Source organism: Malus sylvestris, chromosome 16 (assembly GCF_916048215.2).
Source record: "Malus sylvestris chromosome 16, drMalSylv7.2, whole genome shotgun sequence".
Taxonomy (NCBI): domain Eukaryota; kingdom Viridiplantae; phylum Streptophyta; class Magnoliopsida; order Rosales; family Rosaceae; genus Malus; species Malus sylvestris.
Window position 1 is genome coordinate 24,688,886 of NC_062275.1, and position 18,571 is coordinate 24,707,456.

Consider the following 18,571-nt stretch of genomic DNA (forward strand, 5'->3'; position numbering starts at 1 on the left):
TTTTGAACCTATGTTTTAATATATTATGATTAAACTTTTCATGCCATTGTTTAGGTGCTTGTTTAAGTCCATATAATAACTTAACCAATTTATGCACCTTATTTTCTTGTCCTTTAACCACGAAACCTTCAGGTTGCTCCATATATATTTCTTCATCTAATTCTCCATTTTAAAATGCAATTTTTACATCCATTTGGTGAATTTCTAAATTGTAAACAACCGCAATAGCAATTAACGTCATAATAGATGCAATCCTCGAAACTGGAGTATAGGTGTCAAAATAATCTAACCCTTCTTTTTGGCAATAACCTTTGGCAACTAATCATGCCTTGTATTTATCTATTGTTCCATCCGCTTTAAGCTTCTTTTTGAATATCCATTTATGGCCAATTGGTTTACTAATGAGTGATAGATCAACCAATTTTCATGTATTATTTTGCATAATGGATTCCATTTTGCTTTTGATTGCTTCCTTCCAAAAAGGAGCCTAAGTGGAAGCCATAGCTTCTGTAACAACCCGTCCCCAATTATTATGATTTTTATAATTTTAAAAAGTGAATTTATGAAAATGCCCTTCAAGACAAAGTGTTGACTTTTGTTGACTGTCGTGTTGTGTCATGTAAGGTTCATTTTCTTGGTGTATCCTCGTAGTACTCGTCTCTACGAATGCATGGGCACAAACAGATCGTGATTTGGAGTTATAATGAAAGAGATATTAACGTTTAAAGTTGAGGGCATTTTAGTAAATTAATTAAGTTTAAGAAAGCTCTAGATTTTTGGAGCAAAATTTGGAAAGCCATGTGTGTGGCCCAGATTAAAAGAAATGAGAAATGCTTGGTGGAGATGGAGTATAAAGGATAGAAAGGAGGGAGGAACCAGACCAATGAGGAAGAGAGGGAAAATGGGAGTGACCAATAGGAGAGAGAACAAAGGAGGGGAAAGGAGAGAGTGAGGGGACACCGGATCACCCTTGACCCGGTTACACCAAGCGACCCGCACTACCCGAGTGGCCATTTCCAACAAGTTTCCGTCGACTTTCTTGTTTTCTTCAACCTCCCATCATCACCAAACTTTACCAAAACATCCCCAACACCTAATTCTCATCAAAACCAATTTCGAGCTAGATGTCGTGAGAAAACCCACCGACGGGTCCGGGTGGTTCTCGGCCTTGAACCACCATTTCTGAAATGATTCATCTCAATTACCACCACCACTAAACTTCCCTTGAGGCCTGGAACAAAGCCCAATTAGTTTTAAGGTGGCGGAACATCGAGGAAGGAGAATTGAAGCTCATCCTTTCTAGGGTTCTGGTGGGTTTGAGTTAAATTGGAGCCTTTCTCGGCCAAATTGGTCTTAGTCACAGGTATGAAAGTTTCTCCACTCATTGAGATCTTAATTCCTGTAAAATTTGGTAATTTTTAGAAATAGTTGAATTTTCTGGCAAGTTGGGGCGGCGGCACGTGGCTAGTGGGCTGCCGATGCTATTTTACACTAAATTGATATCCTGATCTCAGATTTGATATCCATGTGATGTGATTTAAGTATTGTGAATCTAGTTTGATTAAGGTGCGTTACTTGATAATTATATGAATCGACGATCCGACCGTTGGATCGTCACCAAACTTTGAGACGTTATATACGTAATATTTGAGGATATTAGAAACTCACGGATCGGGAATCCCACATACGGATCTTCTCGAATAGGATATGTAAATTATATGTTCTATTGATAAGATTTCTAAGACATGATTTGATAATTGTTCTAGGCGCTGATCGTTCGTGACGCCTTGATGTGCTAGGGAGTTGTAGCGCAGACTCTACGTGAGTGGGCTTTTGGTTTTCTACATATACGTATATATGTTTTCTATTTTCTTAGAAATTGTTTTAAATGAATTTACATTTTTAAATGCCATGTCAATTACATTACATTTTAGTATATGCTTTAGTATAGATATGCATATTATTGCATGATGCTGCAGAGGCCCATGTAAGCTTCAGGTGAGTACTTATTGATGATAGTGATTGCAGTGTGTATGGTTATGTTTAGATGCATTTAGTGCTTATTATCCTGCACCCCAGTGTTAATGCTCCGCCTGAGGCCAGGGCCAGCCTTCATGTGATTGTTCACCTCCCGCACCGTATGCTCACCATTGATCCAAGGTAGGTGCCAGCCTGTCGTATAGACCACATTAGGTGGTTCCGATTCGTAGATGACTTGCGATACTTCGCACAGCCTTCACGTGATTGTAGCACTTAAGCGTATTTATTTACACCCAGCCTGTTGTACATACCACATTCGGTGGTTCTGACTAGTGTGCAGGAATTGGTTAACGAGCTATAAGTTCAGCCGTACAGGTCACCTTAGGTGACTCTGGCTAGCATATCATTTTACATTGATTTATTTCACCTGGCTTACTTATTTCATTGCTGAGATACTTGACATGGCATATACTTGGTTTTCACTACTGTCGAGCATGATTTCTATATACTTATGTATTATTATTTTCTGGGAAATTATACGGGTTTTATGACGAGGGGTTATAATGTTTTCAAAAAGTTTTTATTAAAAACTTTATTTTCAGGCCACTCACCCTTGTTTTGTGCCCCTCCAGGTTTTAGCTGCTGAAAGTCCGTATCGACAAGGATTCATGGCGAATCTCAGTTTAGATAGCTACCTCCGAGGGTATGATCCTTGCCCACACTATTGTACTTTAGTTATGTTCTGACGTCGCATCTGAAATGGGTTCATCCCTGCTCACAACACACTCTTGTCTTTAGGCACTTTTAGGTTTAAATTTATTCACATTTTTTCCATATCATTATACTTTATGGCTTCGTCACCTTCCATGTGTCAGCCAGCACAGCTCAATTTAAAGTCTTAGTGGACATTCCGGGTCGGGGTGTGTCAGCTTCTCTATAAGTTTGTGGTTCTTTTTCAAACAAATAGGCAATGAAATCTAGTCCCCAATTTTTAGGAATTTTATTTCTTCGTCCTCTTCTTGGTTCCGTATCATGATCTTGGACCACTAAAGAAGAGGTTTCACCATGATTCTAATCATGCATTCTCTTATTTGTTGAACTAGACTCATTTGTTTTTTCTTTTCTTTTCTTTTTTTGTCAGGAAAAATATCCTCAAAGAATTCCGCATTTACCAATTCTAACTCATATTAACATGTATGTCCGGAATTGCAGACTTTACTACAAGAAATATGTAGGCTACACTATTATTTGCACATCCTATGAAAGCACAATTAATAGTTTTAGGTCCAAGTTTTGTTCTTTTTGGCAAGGTACTTGGACTTTCACTAGGCAACCCCACACTTTGAGGGGTTTGTATGTAGGTATATGTCTTCTCCATTCTTCATAAGGTGACTTGTTGGTCTTCTTATAAGGAATTTTATTTAAGGAGAAATTAGGTTCTCATCTCCTTTTACTATTTCATTGATTAAAACCTTATTCCTTTTCAATTTTTGATCAAGGTCCTTGGGTAATAATAACATTATTAATTATTTCAATAATAAAATATTTTTTTATTTCTAAACATATTCATTTAGTGTTAAAAATGTTACAATTGGTATATATATTTATGACTAAATTTTTTATCATATATTTCTATTTTTAGTTTGTACCCATTTTTAATCTGCAACCCTTTTTTTAATTTGTACCAATTTATTTTTCTGTTTTAATTTGTACTCATATATTAATTTCTTTTTGTGCCCATATTTTTTAAAGTTTTATTTGTATTTGTACCCATATATTTTTTATTTATTTGTACCCATTTTTTAATTTTACTAAATGTACCCATGCTAATTATATGTATTTATTTTATGTTTTAAAATATATTAGTAGTTATTTTTTTAAAATATGTTAATAATTATATGTGTGACAGCCCGTCCCTAATTTTAAGAATTTTTAAAGTTTTAATAAAGGATTTTACAAAAAATGCCCTTTGGAGGTACGTGCATTATTCGAGGTTAATCACCATATCGTGCCATCTAAGATTTGTTTTCTTGACATATCCTCGTAGTACTCGTCGTTACGGACGCGTGGGCGCAGACGGTTCGTGATTTGGAGTTATATCGAAGAAGTTGTTAACGTTTGAAATTTGGGATTTTAAGGAATTATAATTTTAGTAAAATATAGAAATTTTTTTTATGAAAATGGACGGCCCAGATTTAATGATGAATGAATTGGATGGCTGGGATGAGAGAAAGTTTTGTGTGTGTGTGTGCGTGAGAAGAAAACAGAAAGAAAGAAGAGAGATTGGGCAAAGCTGCCCAATCGGAGAAGAAGGAAGGGAGGCCGAATGGGGAGAAGAGAGAGGGAGAAGCTGACCAACCAGAGGAAGGAAAGGAGGAAAGGAGAGAGGGCGTGAAGCGGAGGAGAGAAGGAAGAAATGGGTTTTCCCCAACCCGTATACCCGCGCGACCCGCGCCTTCAAATCGGCGGGTTCTCGCCGTTTTCGTCCAATTTGCCGACGAATTGGATCAAGGTACCACTCCCAATCAACATCTAGGCCTTCCCTCTTCACGTTTCACCCCAAGAATCATTGAATTTCATGGTGATTTCGTGAAGAACACCCACACGGGTGCCGCGACCTTTTTGTTTAAATTCATCAAATTTTGAAATGTTTTCTTTCAATTACTAACACCATTAGCATTCCTTTAGGACCTAGAACAAAGCCCAAGAGGTAGTGGAGGCGTTGGAACAAGTTTGAAGGTCGAATTGGAAACACCCAATTCTAGGGTTCTTCACGGTTTTGGTGAAATTGAAGCACTTCCAGGCCAAATTGGCCTTGGCCACAGGTATGAAAGTTGTTCTACTCATTGAGATCTTCAAATCTGCAAATTTTGGTAATTTTTGGAAATAGTTGAATTTTCCGGCGAGCCGGAGCGGCCAACCGCCACCCGCGGCGGCCCGTGCGGCGGCACGTGGCCAATGGCCCGCCAATGTCATTCTTAGCATGTGTTTAAGGTTCTAGGTTCAGTTTTGATAATTGATGGACGTAAATTGAGTAATTGAATCTAAGTTCGTTTCGGTTCGTGGTTAGATGAAAATGTGAATTGACGATCCGACCGTTGGATCGTCACCAAACTTTGATATGTTGTAATACGTAATATTTGAGGATTATAGGAACTTACGGATTGGGAATCCGATTTACGGATCTTCTGGAATTGGAGTTGTAAGTTCATAAAATAGAATGTTAACCGTCACTTAGTTTTGGAAATTGACGGAGATCCGACCGTTGGATGGTAATGAAATTTTAGGATGTTGTCCTAGAGGTATACTGTGGACCTCTGGAAGTTACGGATTTGAAATTTGAGTTGCAGATCATCCGGATCGAACTACGTAGTGACGTGTCTTATATAAGTTATGTATTCGATCGGCAGGATTTCTGAGGTTGGATTTGATTATTGTTCTAGGCACTGATCGTCATGACGCCTTGATGTACGGTGCTAGGGAGTTGTTGGGCGAACTCCAGGTGAGTGGGCAGTTTTATTTTCGTATTACCTTTATACAACTGTTTTTCCCAGAAAATACGTTTTTATGAAAAATTACGAATTTAATTGCCATGCATGAAATTGTTGAGATATTTAGTTGATAATTGATGCCTATATATGTGAAGTGACGCGGTGGACGCTCAGGTGAGTTTATTTATTTCCAGCTGAGTTATTTATCATGAATTGCATTGAAAAGCTCCTAACCTGCCCCTAGGTGTTAGTGCTTATATTATTATTCACCACACCGCACGCTCGCCTTGGATCCAAGTAGGTGGATGTCGTACAGACCATGTGAAGGTTCCGACATGCCAGTCGTATAGACCATTAGAGGGGTTCCGACTGGTGGGTGACCTTAGATTATGTGCACAGTTGATAGATGTGAGAAGCACTAGAGCGTATTCATACACCTGTCATCATACAGACTACCTTATGTAGTTCCGAGTGACGCGCAGAGTTAGACCGTATAGGTCACCGAGGTGACTCCGGTTAGTTTGAATGATGAGCTTTAGAATCAACCGTACATGACCATTATAGGGTCTCCGGTTGACTTATTATTCACCTGATTGATATGGATGCATTTTGATTATGTTTTCGACACTTGGCATGGCATATTTTTTCTGAAAAGTGTTAAAGGATTGTGATTTGAGATTTTTGCTTATATATATGTTTATATATATCTGCTATTTTCTGGGAAAGTATATAGGTTTTACGGTGAGGGGTTAGAAATGTTTTAAATGAAAAGTTTTCGAAAAACTTTGTTTTACTGACCCACTCAATTTTGTTTTGCGCCCCTCCAGGTCCTAAATAGCAGAGCTTTGGTGGCCACGAGGAATCCAACGGTGTTCTGACAGAATTCACAAAAGTAGGACTCACCCTCGGGTGGGTCATCTTAGTAATTGTAATTTTTTTAAAGCTTCCGAACTGTGTAAATGGTTACGTCACTCTCACGTGACGGCCAGCACGCCCTCCTTCGGGACGGGGTGTGTCAATATGGGTACATCATTTTCTTGCTTTAATTTTGTGAAGAACAATATTACTCTAATATTTATTTTTAAGTAGTTATTATATTTTAAAAATATTATTTGAATTTGTTTAAATTTCATAATTTGTAGGACATTAAATGTATAAATGCATGAGTTAAATCTCTTAAATGATGTTAAGGACCTTGATCAAAATATTTAAACAAATAAGGTTTCAGTCCAACAATTAAGTTGATTAAGGACCCAAATTGAGTGAATGTTCGGAGCTATTTAACATGGAATTAATCATGTCTTTAAATGTTCTATTTTTCCTTTTAGCTACACCATTTTGTTATGGTGTATATGGAGCCGTTGTTTGATGTATAATTCCATGTGGTGTATATGGAGCCTTTTTTATTCTTTTTCAAGTTGATTGTCGACTTCCGCTTTATATGTCTTAAACATATTCAAAGCTTCATCATTGCTATGAATCAAATAAACATAACAATACTTACTAAGATTGTCTATGAAAGTGATATAATAATTCTTTCCTCCTCGAGTTGGAGTGATTTTAAAGTCACAAAGATCACTATGAATTAGACCAAGCAATTCATTTGATCTTCCCAAAATTGACTTAAAAAGTTTGCTTAAAATTTGGATTCCGTACATGTCTCACACTTATGATTAAAATTAATTTCAAATTTAGGTAGTAATTTTAACCATTCTATGCATAGAACAAAAATTCACATGTCTTAGTCTAGCATGCCAAATATTAGAGGACTCAACAATATCATTAGAAGCCTTAATTATATTATAAATAACATCAACAACCAATACATTGAGTTTCACAAGGTCATCGGCTAAGTAGTCTTTTTCAACAAACATCCCTCACTTAGTTAGGACAAATTTGTTGGATTCAAATACAAGTTTGAACCCTATAGCAATTAGAATAGGGCCAAAAACTAGGTTTCTTCTTATTTCAGGAATATGCAGCACGTCAAGCAAAGTTAGGCTTTTTCCAGAAGTGAGTTTGAGTACAACTTTGCCTCTGCTTTAATTGCAGATGTTGCAGCATTTCCCATATATAATTTCTCTCCAAAGGCAGCAACATATACTCCATGAACATGTTTTTGTCAACACATATGTACCTAGTGGCACCCCGTATCAATTAGCCAATCACTAATATTCGAAACCATATTAGTCTCGGATACAACAAATTCACCTTCTGTCATAGTCATATTTGCATGGTTTTTGCCGTTGTTATTGTTATTTCCATTAGCATGAATTCCATCTTTTCGATGGCAACATTCATGTGCTTTATGGCCCACTTTTCCACACACATAGCAACAACCTTTGATCATCTTCTTAGAGTTTTTGGCTTTTGGTGCATAAACAAATTGCTTGTTGGATTTCTTTCCCTTATTTTTCTGAAAATTTGGCTTAGGCGTTGGATTTCTTTCCCTTATTTTTCTGAGAATTTGGCTTAGGCGTTGAAGTTTCTCCTTCAACATAACTGGCTTTGGCTTCAAGCGACACATCATTCTCGTCTCCCTTCATGTGATCCTCTTCCACTCATAATCCGAGAATTAAATCTTCCATATTCATTTCTCTACGCTTATGTTTGAGGTAAATTTTGAAATCATTCCAAGAGGGTGGTAATTTTTCAAATATGGCACCAACTTAGAAATATTCATTGATAGCACATCTCTCAGCTTGAAGTTCATAGATTAACTTTTGGAGTTCTTCAACTTCAGCAACAATGGATTTGGAATCCACCATAGATTATTTCAAAAATTTGCCAATTAGAAGTTTCTTTGAATTGACATCTTCAGTCTTATATTTCTTTTCCCCAAGGATTCCCACAACTCCTTTGCAGTCTTACAAAGTGAATAAATATCATATAGATTATCATCCAAACTGTTCAATATGCAGTTTCTGCAACAAAACTCGAAATGATTCCAAACTTCAATTGCACTCAAAGTTTCTTTTGACAGTGGATCTTCACCAGATTGCAGAGCATCTTCCTTGACAACATGTGCCAAGTTCATTGTTGTGATATTGAAGCATCAAAATCCTAGCACCAGGACTTTGATTTCAGGTGAAAATCAATGTGGTTCTGAATAAGAAAAGAAATTTGAGGTTCATGATGATTTTTATGTTATGCAATGGTGTGTTTATATAAAACACGATGAATCTAATACCAACAGGTGTGAGCAGCTACAAATTGTTTCTCATCAGACTTATCCTTTTGGAAATGATATGACTGAATTAAAACCAAAGTTGAATGATTAATTCAAAAAGTCCAAAGGCCCAAGGCCTTAGGCTTTTATAATTAGATATATAATTATCATGTTCTTAATAAAGTAGTTGCTCCACACAGCCCATCTCCCAATTTAATTAGAAGATGAAAGCCAAGTGTTATTAAGTGTACGAGAAGCCTTTACTTCATCAATGTGGGATATATGAATAAGTAGGAATTTCTACACGAACATTCCAACATAGTATTCATAATTGACATATTTAGAATAGGGCCTTGCTTACTATAACTAGGAATGCCTTTTTATTTGAGTGTACTGGTACTGGATGTGATCGTTGTCACTCTATTTAATAGTCGATTTGTTTCTTGAGAAAAAATAATTTCTAAAACAATCTTCTCTCTCTTTGTATCCTTGCTCAAGGGTCTACTTTTGAGTTTTTTTCCTTCTCTTTTTCTTTTTTAATTTTTTTTAATATTTAGCAAATGAATATTTGCTCTCTAAATTTAAAGAGTAACAATTCATTTTGGAGAAATTTTATTGTGCTAGTTCTTGGAGAGATAAGGTTTTTACTGAACATTACTCAAGCCCTGCTGCTGGACATAAGGGATTTCTTAAAACCTACAAAAGAATATTCAGATCATTCTATTAGAAAGGTATGCAGAAGGATATCAAAGAGAGAGTTGCTAGTTGTGCCACTTGTCAGCAAAACAAATATAAGACTTTATCTCCACCTAGACTTTTGCAACCTTAGCCAATTCTTGTTAAGGTATATTATGAAATTTCAATGGATTTCATAGTTGGTCTTCCACCTTGCAAAGGGAAAACTGTAATTTGGGTAGTAGTTGATCGTTTGTCTAAGTATGCCCATTTTACAAAACTTACACATCCATATTCAGCTTGAGTAGTTGCTCAACTCTCTGTTGACAACATCTTCAAAGTACATGGCATGCCAAAATTTATAATCAGTGACAGAGATCCAGTTTTCATGAACAAATTCTAGAAAGAACTCTTCATTTTGCAAGGATCTGAACTTTGCTTTAGCTTTGGATACCATCCACAGACAGATGGATAAGCGGAGGTTCTTAATAGGTGTTTGGAGACCTATTTAAGATGTTTTTGTAGTTTACAATCAAAGAAGTGGGTTTTATGGCTTTCTTGGGCAGAATTGAGCTATAACACTAGTTTCCAATATGCTATTAAAATGACACGATTTGAAGCAGTTTATGGTTAAGCTCCTCATCTCCTTCTTGCATATGAAAATGGTACAACCAAAGTGGAGTCTGTTGAACAATGCTTGCAAGAGAGAAACAAAATTTTGTCTTTGCTAAAAAATAACTTGGAGGTTGCTCAATGTAAAATGAAATTTCAAGCTAATAAAAAGATGATAGAAATGGTGTTTAAAGTTGGAGATGGGGTTTATTTAAGATTGGTTCCTTACCAACACAAATCCTTGGCAGCACATCCATTTCACAAACTTCAACTTCGATTTTATGGTCCCTTTCAGGTTGTAGCTAAGGTTGGAAATGTAGCATACAAGATCAAGTTACCGGAGCAATCCAAACTACATCCTATGTTTCATATCTCCTGCTTGAAGAAACATTTGGAGGCTCATGTACAAACCACAGTTCCTTTGCCAATTATCACTAACACTGGTATTTTACAGGATGGTCCATTGGTAAAATCACTTTGTGGAAGATGCTACTTGATAAGTTGAATTGAAACTGAAGTTTCTAGAAGTTGTTAACCTTTGAGTTGTCAATCTATTCAGTTGTTTTGTGTATTGTTTTCTATAAATCTATTGTATTGTTTCAATGTTTACTAAAGTTCAGTTTTAAAGGGGTATTGTTAAGATGCTATGACAGATGACATTATCCTATAGGTAACACCTGTTCAAATAGGTTGTTAGTTAGTTGTTGGATTGTTAGTATTGAAAATTACTACATATAGTAGCTTGTAAGAGAAGAAAACAGTTAAAGAATTGATATTTGGTAATTGGTTATTTCATCTCCTTGTGCAACCATTAAAGATGTAGAGCAAAGTTCTAAAAATACTTTATTATTGATAGTCTAATAGTATTTTGATTACTAACTATTTCAATTTATGATGCAAATTGTATGGTTATTATAGATCATGAGATTATTGACATCAATGTTGCCTACATACGCATATGCATTGCAAATCAAGATAAAAAGTTGAGTTGTGTTAAGTTGTATTGAGTTGTGTAAAGTTGTGTAAAGTGTTTGAGTTGTGAGGATATTCGAGAATGCCTTTAATATATGTCAGGCTTCAGGGGAATAACTTGAGTATACAATTGGGCGTTGGGAGAAATGCCCATATGATAAAGTGAAAATTGAGAATTTAATTGTAAAAATTGCGCTTAAGGGATGAGCGGGAGTTAACTCATATTCTAAGGTATTCAGAGTCAAGTGGTGTAAGCATGGTATGAGACGTGTAGGCTTGGATGCCTTAGGTATGCGTTAGCAGGATTAGAAGGGAGCGAGTACATTCATGCATCTCATTTTCATATATTTATGTACTTGCAAGGTTTATTCATTTCAATTATTTTGTTGGTACTTTCAATTGTAAATTTGTGCACTAATTTTATTCCGCAGCGTATTCAATAAACTTTATGTAGTAAATTCGAGCGTTTTATCATGTACAATTTTATTATACAATGTCTTGTGATTCAATTACAAACAAATATTATTTTACTTTTTTGCACCATGTCTTGGTTATAGAATATATTTCTATGGCTAAAATATGGCTCACACCTGACTCATGAATAGTCCTTATTCTTGGATCAAGGCGTGACACTTTATGCTCCATAGTTTGTACAATTAGTGAATACCGTACTTTGAACTAAAAAAATAATGTGAGAATTGTGATATTACGAAGGTCGACATGTGACAATCTTGAAGGTATATCTATTAAAATTACCAAAATAATCCACATTAAAATGTTAAATAATCTCACAAAACCGATGGATAGGATCAGTGTTATTAAAATCGCTCTAGGCGCTAGGCGATGGCTGTCCGAGGCGATTTGGGGAAAATCCGTTACAAAATCGGTGAGGAGCAATACGGCCTCCTAGGCGCTCGCTAGGTGCTCTAGGCGATCAAGGTGGCGCTTGGCGACATGTCTAGGTGGACTGAATTTGGTCGATTTCCATCATTGGCTCTACAACTCTCACCGTCTCGAACTCCCATCTTCTACTCCGTGCATAATTCTCACTTCATCGTATTCTGCTCTGCTCTAAATCGTGGCATCTCGTCTACAAATCTCGCGACGCCGAACTCGAAGAACAAGAGAGGTTACAAAGAAAACTCAAAAAGACGATGTGAGAGGTAAATTGAAGAAGACGATGTGAGAGGGAAATGGAAGAGGAAACGGAAAAATAATACAAAATAAGGGCTTTCCGATTTTCAAGACGTCAAAAGGTTTTGCATGTACCCATCACATTCCTTACAGTCATGTCTACCACTAGGCCTTATCATCAAAAGCAAGAATTGATTTCTTTAATATTTTTTACACTATTTGATCTTAGATATTGCAATTGAAACTCTGGGAAATGTGAGAGAGGTAAGTGAATGGGCTCCACCGATGGGATTGGTGTGGGAAAGGTGAGGATCCACCTGAGTAAGCCCATCAAACCGTTGAAATTTTATCCAACGGCTAAAAACAGGGAGCCCACTAAAAGTTATAATAATTGTAACTGTTGGATAAAATTTCAACGGCCCGATGACCTTGCTCAGGAGGATCCTCACCCTTAGCTCAAGAGAGGATTCTGATCCCGAAGGGTGGTGTGGAGTTGTAACCACAGTAGAAAATATCGATAATATCGGCGAAATATCGCCGATATTATCGTTTTTTTAGGACCCCGATATTTTTGTAACTATCCAACTTGTTTTCGGCAGAATATCGCGATATTATCGATAATATCGATAATATCGCGATATTTTCGAAACTATCGCGATATTTGGTATGGACTCATCGGAGAACACAGCCGGAGCAAATAATCCGAAACCCTAAATCCCCAAATTCTAATTCAAAGCAAATGAACTGAATCTACAATACAGGATTCCCTAAAATCGATTTTAGTACAAAAATCAACATGTTTACAAGCCGAGAAGAACGATTTCAGTACAAAAATCAAAGCAAATGAACCGAATCCCTAAATCCCCAAATTCGGATTCAAAGCAACTGAACTGAATCCCTAATTCCTAAATCCCTAAAATCGATTTCAGTACAAAAATCAAGCAACATGCAGATAAATCGCAATCTGTACAAAAATAGAAACCCTAATTCCTAAATCCCTAAAATCAATTTCAGTACAACAAAGATGCAACATGCAGAAAAATTGAAATCTCTACAAAAATTTAAAGTAAAAGTCGAGAAGAAGAGAAGTAGGAGCCTGGAACATCGTCTTCCTCACGAATCCAAGACGGCTGGGACAAGGTCGTGCTCCTCAGTGGTGTCGACGGCTTGGACTACGATGATTTCCGGTCGATCTCCATGGATCAAGGTGGTTTAGAAGGCGGTTATGGAGTGGTGTCGACGGCTGGGTTTAGGGCGGGTGAGATGGGAGGAGCAGAGGGAGACAGGGAGACACGGAGACACGGACGAGGAGGATCGAGAATCGAGAGATGATGTCTCTGTGTGTGTGTGGAAGAACTGGAGAAGGGGGAAGGGAGGGAGAAGACTGAGAAGTTCTCGGTGAGAACAATGGCTCAGACCGACCTCAGAGAGAGAAGAGAGAAGAGAGAGATTGAGAGGATTCGAGAATATGGTAGTGGAGTGGGAAATGAAAGATCGAGAGAGAGACCTCCGTGTGTGGTGTACGTGTGTGGTGTGGTGGGGGGGGTCTCGAAGTGTGTGTGTGGTGGAGTGTGAGTTCTTCAGTCTTTTTGACTGTCTGAGTGATGGCGTGTAAGAAAAAAAAGCATCAAATGCTCCAAATTATTCAAAACCAAATCATTCCAAACCTATGTCTACCTCTCTGATCCAATGATCCAAAGAACTTTTTGCAATTTCAGAACATGCACAACAAATACTACTGCTTTCGTAATGAAAGCGTGTGACAGTCTTTCACATGCAAAACAGTGTCAATGTCTTTCACATGCAAAACAGTGTCAATGTCTGTTATATACTTACATTCTTTCATCCAGTGGAGTATCAAAGGCATTCACCGAATTTTAACTTACATTCTTCTTCCCATACCATTTTCAAAACCATTCCAGATCCTTTCCATAGCCAAGCAACACAAAGGCTTCAATATTTAAGGTAAGTTTACAAACTTAAATTTATATTATTGTAATTTATACAACAACAAATAAATTTGTGTGGACTCGTATGTTAATTTTTTTAAGTAATTACTTGCATGTTAATTTTTGTAAGTAATTAAGTAATGTTAATATTAATTGTTTTAAGTAATTAAGTAATGTTGTATAATTATTCCCTAGGACAATTTTAATATGTTTAATGTTATTTATTATTTTATTTTCCTTACCATTTTCAAAGTCATTCCAGATCCATTCCAAAGCTTGAACACAAAGGCTTCAATATTTAAGGTAAGTTTACAAACTTAAATTTATATTATTGTAATTTATACAACAACAAATAAATTTGTGTGGACTCGTATGTGAATCTTTTTAAGTAATTAATACTTGCATGTTAATTTTTGTAAGTAATTAAGTAATGTTAATATTAATTGTTTTAAGTAATTAAGTAATGTTGTATAATTATTCCCTAGGATAATTTTAATATGTTTAATATTATTTATTATTTTATTTCCCTTACCATCTTCATTATCAAATTGGATTATTATTCATTAATATTAGGTTTTTTTATTATCAAATTGGATTATTATTCTTTAATATTAGATTTTTTTATTATCAAATTGGATTATTATTCTTTTATATTAGGTTTTTTTATTATCAAATTGGATTATTATTCTTTTATATTAGGAAATGTTTTTATCAAATTGGTGGATTATTCATTAAATTGGATTATTATCAAATTGGATTATTATTCATCACCATGTTTTATATTAGGATAATTTTTTTATCAAATTGGTGGATTATTCATTAAATTGGATTATTATCAAATTGGATTATTATTCATCACCATGTTTTATATTAGGATTATTTTTTTATCAAAGTGGTGGATTATTCATTAAATTGGATTATTATCAAATTGGATTATTATTCATCACCATGTTTTATATTAGGATAATTTTTTTTATCAAATTGGTGGATTATTCATTAAATTGGATTATTATCAAATTGGATTATTATTCATCACCATGTTTTATATTAGGATTATTTTTTTATCAAAGTGGTGGATTATTCATTAAATTGGATTATTATCAAATTGGATTATTATTCATCACCATGTTTTAATTTAGGATAATTTTTTTTATCAAAGTGGTGGATTATTCATTAAATTGGATTATTATCAAATTGGATTATTATTCATCACCATATTTTATATTAGGATAATTTTTTTATCAAATTGGTGGATTATTCATTAAATTGGATTATTATCAAATTGGATTATTATTCATCACCATGTTTTATATTAGGATAATTTTTTTATCAAATTGGTGGATTATTCATTAAATTGGATTATTATCAAATTGGATTATTATTCATCACCATGTTTTATATTAGGATTTTTTTTTTATCAAATTGGATTATTATTCATTAAATTGAATTATTATCAAATTGGATTATTATTCATTAATATTAGGTTTTATTATTCCATATTATTTGTATAATTACTTAACTTTTTACAATCATTTTCTTTACTTTGTATTTAATTCTTCTGTAAAATAACTTTATTATTTAGGTTCTCTTATTTTTATCAAAAAATAATTGTCTAATTTTAATGAAAAATAAATATAGGTACGTTTAAGATGTCCAGTAAACGTGATCCAGCTTGGGAACATGGAGACCCAATAGACGGAAACAAACATGGCACAATTTGCAAATATTGTGGTCGGGTAATGAAGAGTGGCGGAGTGACACGACTGAAGTATCATCTTAGTGGATTAGATCCATCAAAAAATGTCCAACGATGCGATAATGTCCCCCCAGAAGTGAAGGCATTCATCAGCACATTATTAAAAAATAAAAAACAGCAGAAGGAAAAGATGACACAAGGAATGGAAAATATTCGAGCTGGGCTACGGGGAGAAGTCTATGGCCAAGCGGTTGACAGTGATGATGATGACGATGAGGACGAATGTGATGATGACATGGGACCTGAAGAACGATGCAGTTTGAAACAAGAATTACGTGCCTCCAAACAGTCAGCATGGGAAAGAGAACACCTTCATAAAATTCCTAATAGGGGACAAGGTTCCGGGACAAGTGGTGGTGCACAAATGAGACGGGGAGGCAGTCTTAGAGAATCACAACCAACACCACCAATAGCCCCAAGTTTATATAAGTCATCCAACGCACGTCAAAAGAGTGTTTGGAGTTATTTCAAGGGAGGTAATGTGAAGGAGGGAATGGGGCGTCTAATTAGCAAGTTCTTTATCTATGAAAATGTCCCTGCTGCGAAGGCATCATCACATCATTTCAAAAATATGGTAGTGGGATGTCAACAGGCCGGTGTTGGAGTACAACCTCCCACTCCCTATGAGATAAGAAACAAATATTTGGATATGGAGTATAAAGACATTGGCGAGTATGTTAACAAGTTGAGGTCAAAGTGGGAAACTAATGGTTGCACAATCATGTGTGACGGATGGACCGGCCCGACCAGATTATCTATCATCAACTTCATGGTATACTCCAAGGGAAAGACAATTTTTTTGAAGTCTGTTGATGCTTCAGACCATATAAAGAATTACAAGTATATTTACAAATTATTGAGGGATGTAATCATGGAGGTGGGAGAGCATAATGTTGTCCAAGTCGTGACCGACAACGGTTCTGCATTTGTCAAAGCTGGAAAAAAGTTAATGAAGCATCATAATGTGTTTTGGACATCATGTGCAGCACATTGTATTGATCTTATGTTTGAGGCAATGGGGAAGAGAGAGAATGTTGCTACTGTGGTCAAAAGAGCTAGAACGATCACAAATTATATTTACAATCACGGTTGGTTGTTGGCAAAGATGCGTGAATTTTGCAGATGAGAAATTATTCGTCCAGCTACCACTCGATTCGCCACCAACTATATTGCATTAAACAACCTACTCAAGAAGAAAGCAGGGTTGAAGCAACTATTCACTAGTGACGATTGGGCCAACCACAATTTCAGCCGCTCAAATACAGGTCGTATGGTGGAAAGTATAGTGCTTGATCATGCTTTTTGGAGTCAAACAGAACATGTGTGTCAAGTGTTTGAACCTCTTTACAAAGTTTTACGGATCGTTGACACAGAAGTGTATCCTACTATGGGGGCAGTATATGAGTTGATGCATGTAGTGAAGGATGAATTGGAAAGAAAACATGGTGCAAGGTGGGTCGTAAAAATAATTGAAGACCGATGGTATAAAACATTATACCACGATTTGCATGCAGCAGGTATAAATTATGTCATAATTTGCAATTCATTTCTTTAGTTGCATAAGTATTATTTATCTTATTAGAGTATGTGTTTCTTTGAACAGCATATTATTTGAATCCCCGATACCAATACAGACCCGGTGTTGGAGATGATGGTGACCTTATACGTGCTGTACATAATGTATACTCTAAATTAGACCCTGCATCACCAGCAGTTGGCCAATTTGGAAATGAGGTACACAATTACTTAAATTATAATAATTACTTTGTTGGATTAAACTAACACAATTTATTGTATTCAGCTAACATGGTTTAAAGATGCAAGAAGAACATTTGGAGAACCAACATCAGTTGCTGCTCGAACAAATATGTCTCCTAGTGAGTATAAACATATTTCACTATAAGTTTATAATAGAATTTGTTGGAGTTATTAGGCTTATCAACATTATTTTTCATTGTAGCTGAATGGTGGATCATGTATGGGACCGATGCACCAACTGTGAGAAAGTTAGCAATAAAAGTATTATCACAAACAGCTTCCTCATCTGCTTGTGAAAGAAATTGGAGCACATTTGCACTCATCCACACAAAGCAAAGAAATAAGTTGGCTCATAGTAGCTTGGAAAAATTAGTTTATTGCTACTACAACATGAAGCTTCAAATTCGAGATAAGGAAGCAGAAATCGATCATGTCGACCGTGGTGACCCACTAGATGTGTTTGATATTGTTGGTGAAGATGATGATACGGAGGGTAACCAACTTTTTCAATGGATTAGACCTCTTCATTTAGATGATGATGAAGGCAACCCAGCTCCCAGAGTTGCTGAAGAAGCACGTAATGAAGGGATAAATGTAGAAAGAGTATTAGAGGAGGAGGTGGGATCTAGCAGCGCTGACTCTTTCGAAGAACTTTTGCACCCAAGACCAAGCAACACTGGAATTCCACCTTTTTCCAATCCTACACAACCACAACATCGTGCTGATACTAATGATAGCTCTAGTACAAGATCAGGAGACTCACCTACCACCGGAGGTGGGAATGATGAAGGACATAGTGGAGCTGGAGGTAGTGGTGGTGGATATGGAAACTATTATGGACCACCACCTCCCGGATATATGAGCCCCTTCACTGGTGAGGCAAATTTCACGCATGCAACACAAGATGATGACCATGGCAGTAGGCGGGCAGGACCAGGAATTGGTGCCATAGGGAAAGACTATACTCGCAGAGAAAGAGGCAAAAGGATTTTGTCAAGTCAAGAAGATGACTCGTTATCTAGAACTTCAGACTCTGTTGGATTGGGAAGTAGTAACTATGGTTATACTCATAACC

General features: G+C 36.0%; 1 long non-coding RNA gene across 1 annotated transcript; it reads left to right on the top strand.

Annotated features, from left to right (window-relative positions):
• Positions 1-4,290: 4,290 nt before the first annotated feature.
• LOC126608522 (uncharacterized) lies at positions 4,291-6,588 on the top strand. Its single transcript, XR_007617894.1, has 4 exons — positions 4,291-4,492; positions 4,669-4,805; positions 5,424-5,482; positions 6,299-6,588. It is a non-coding gene; the product is annotated as an uncharacterized LOC126608522 (long non-coding RNA).
• The last annotated feature ends 11,983 nt before the right edge of the window (positions 6,589-18,571 follow it).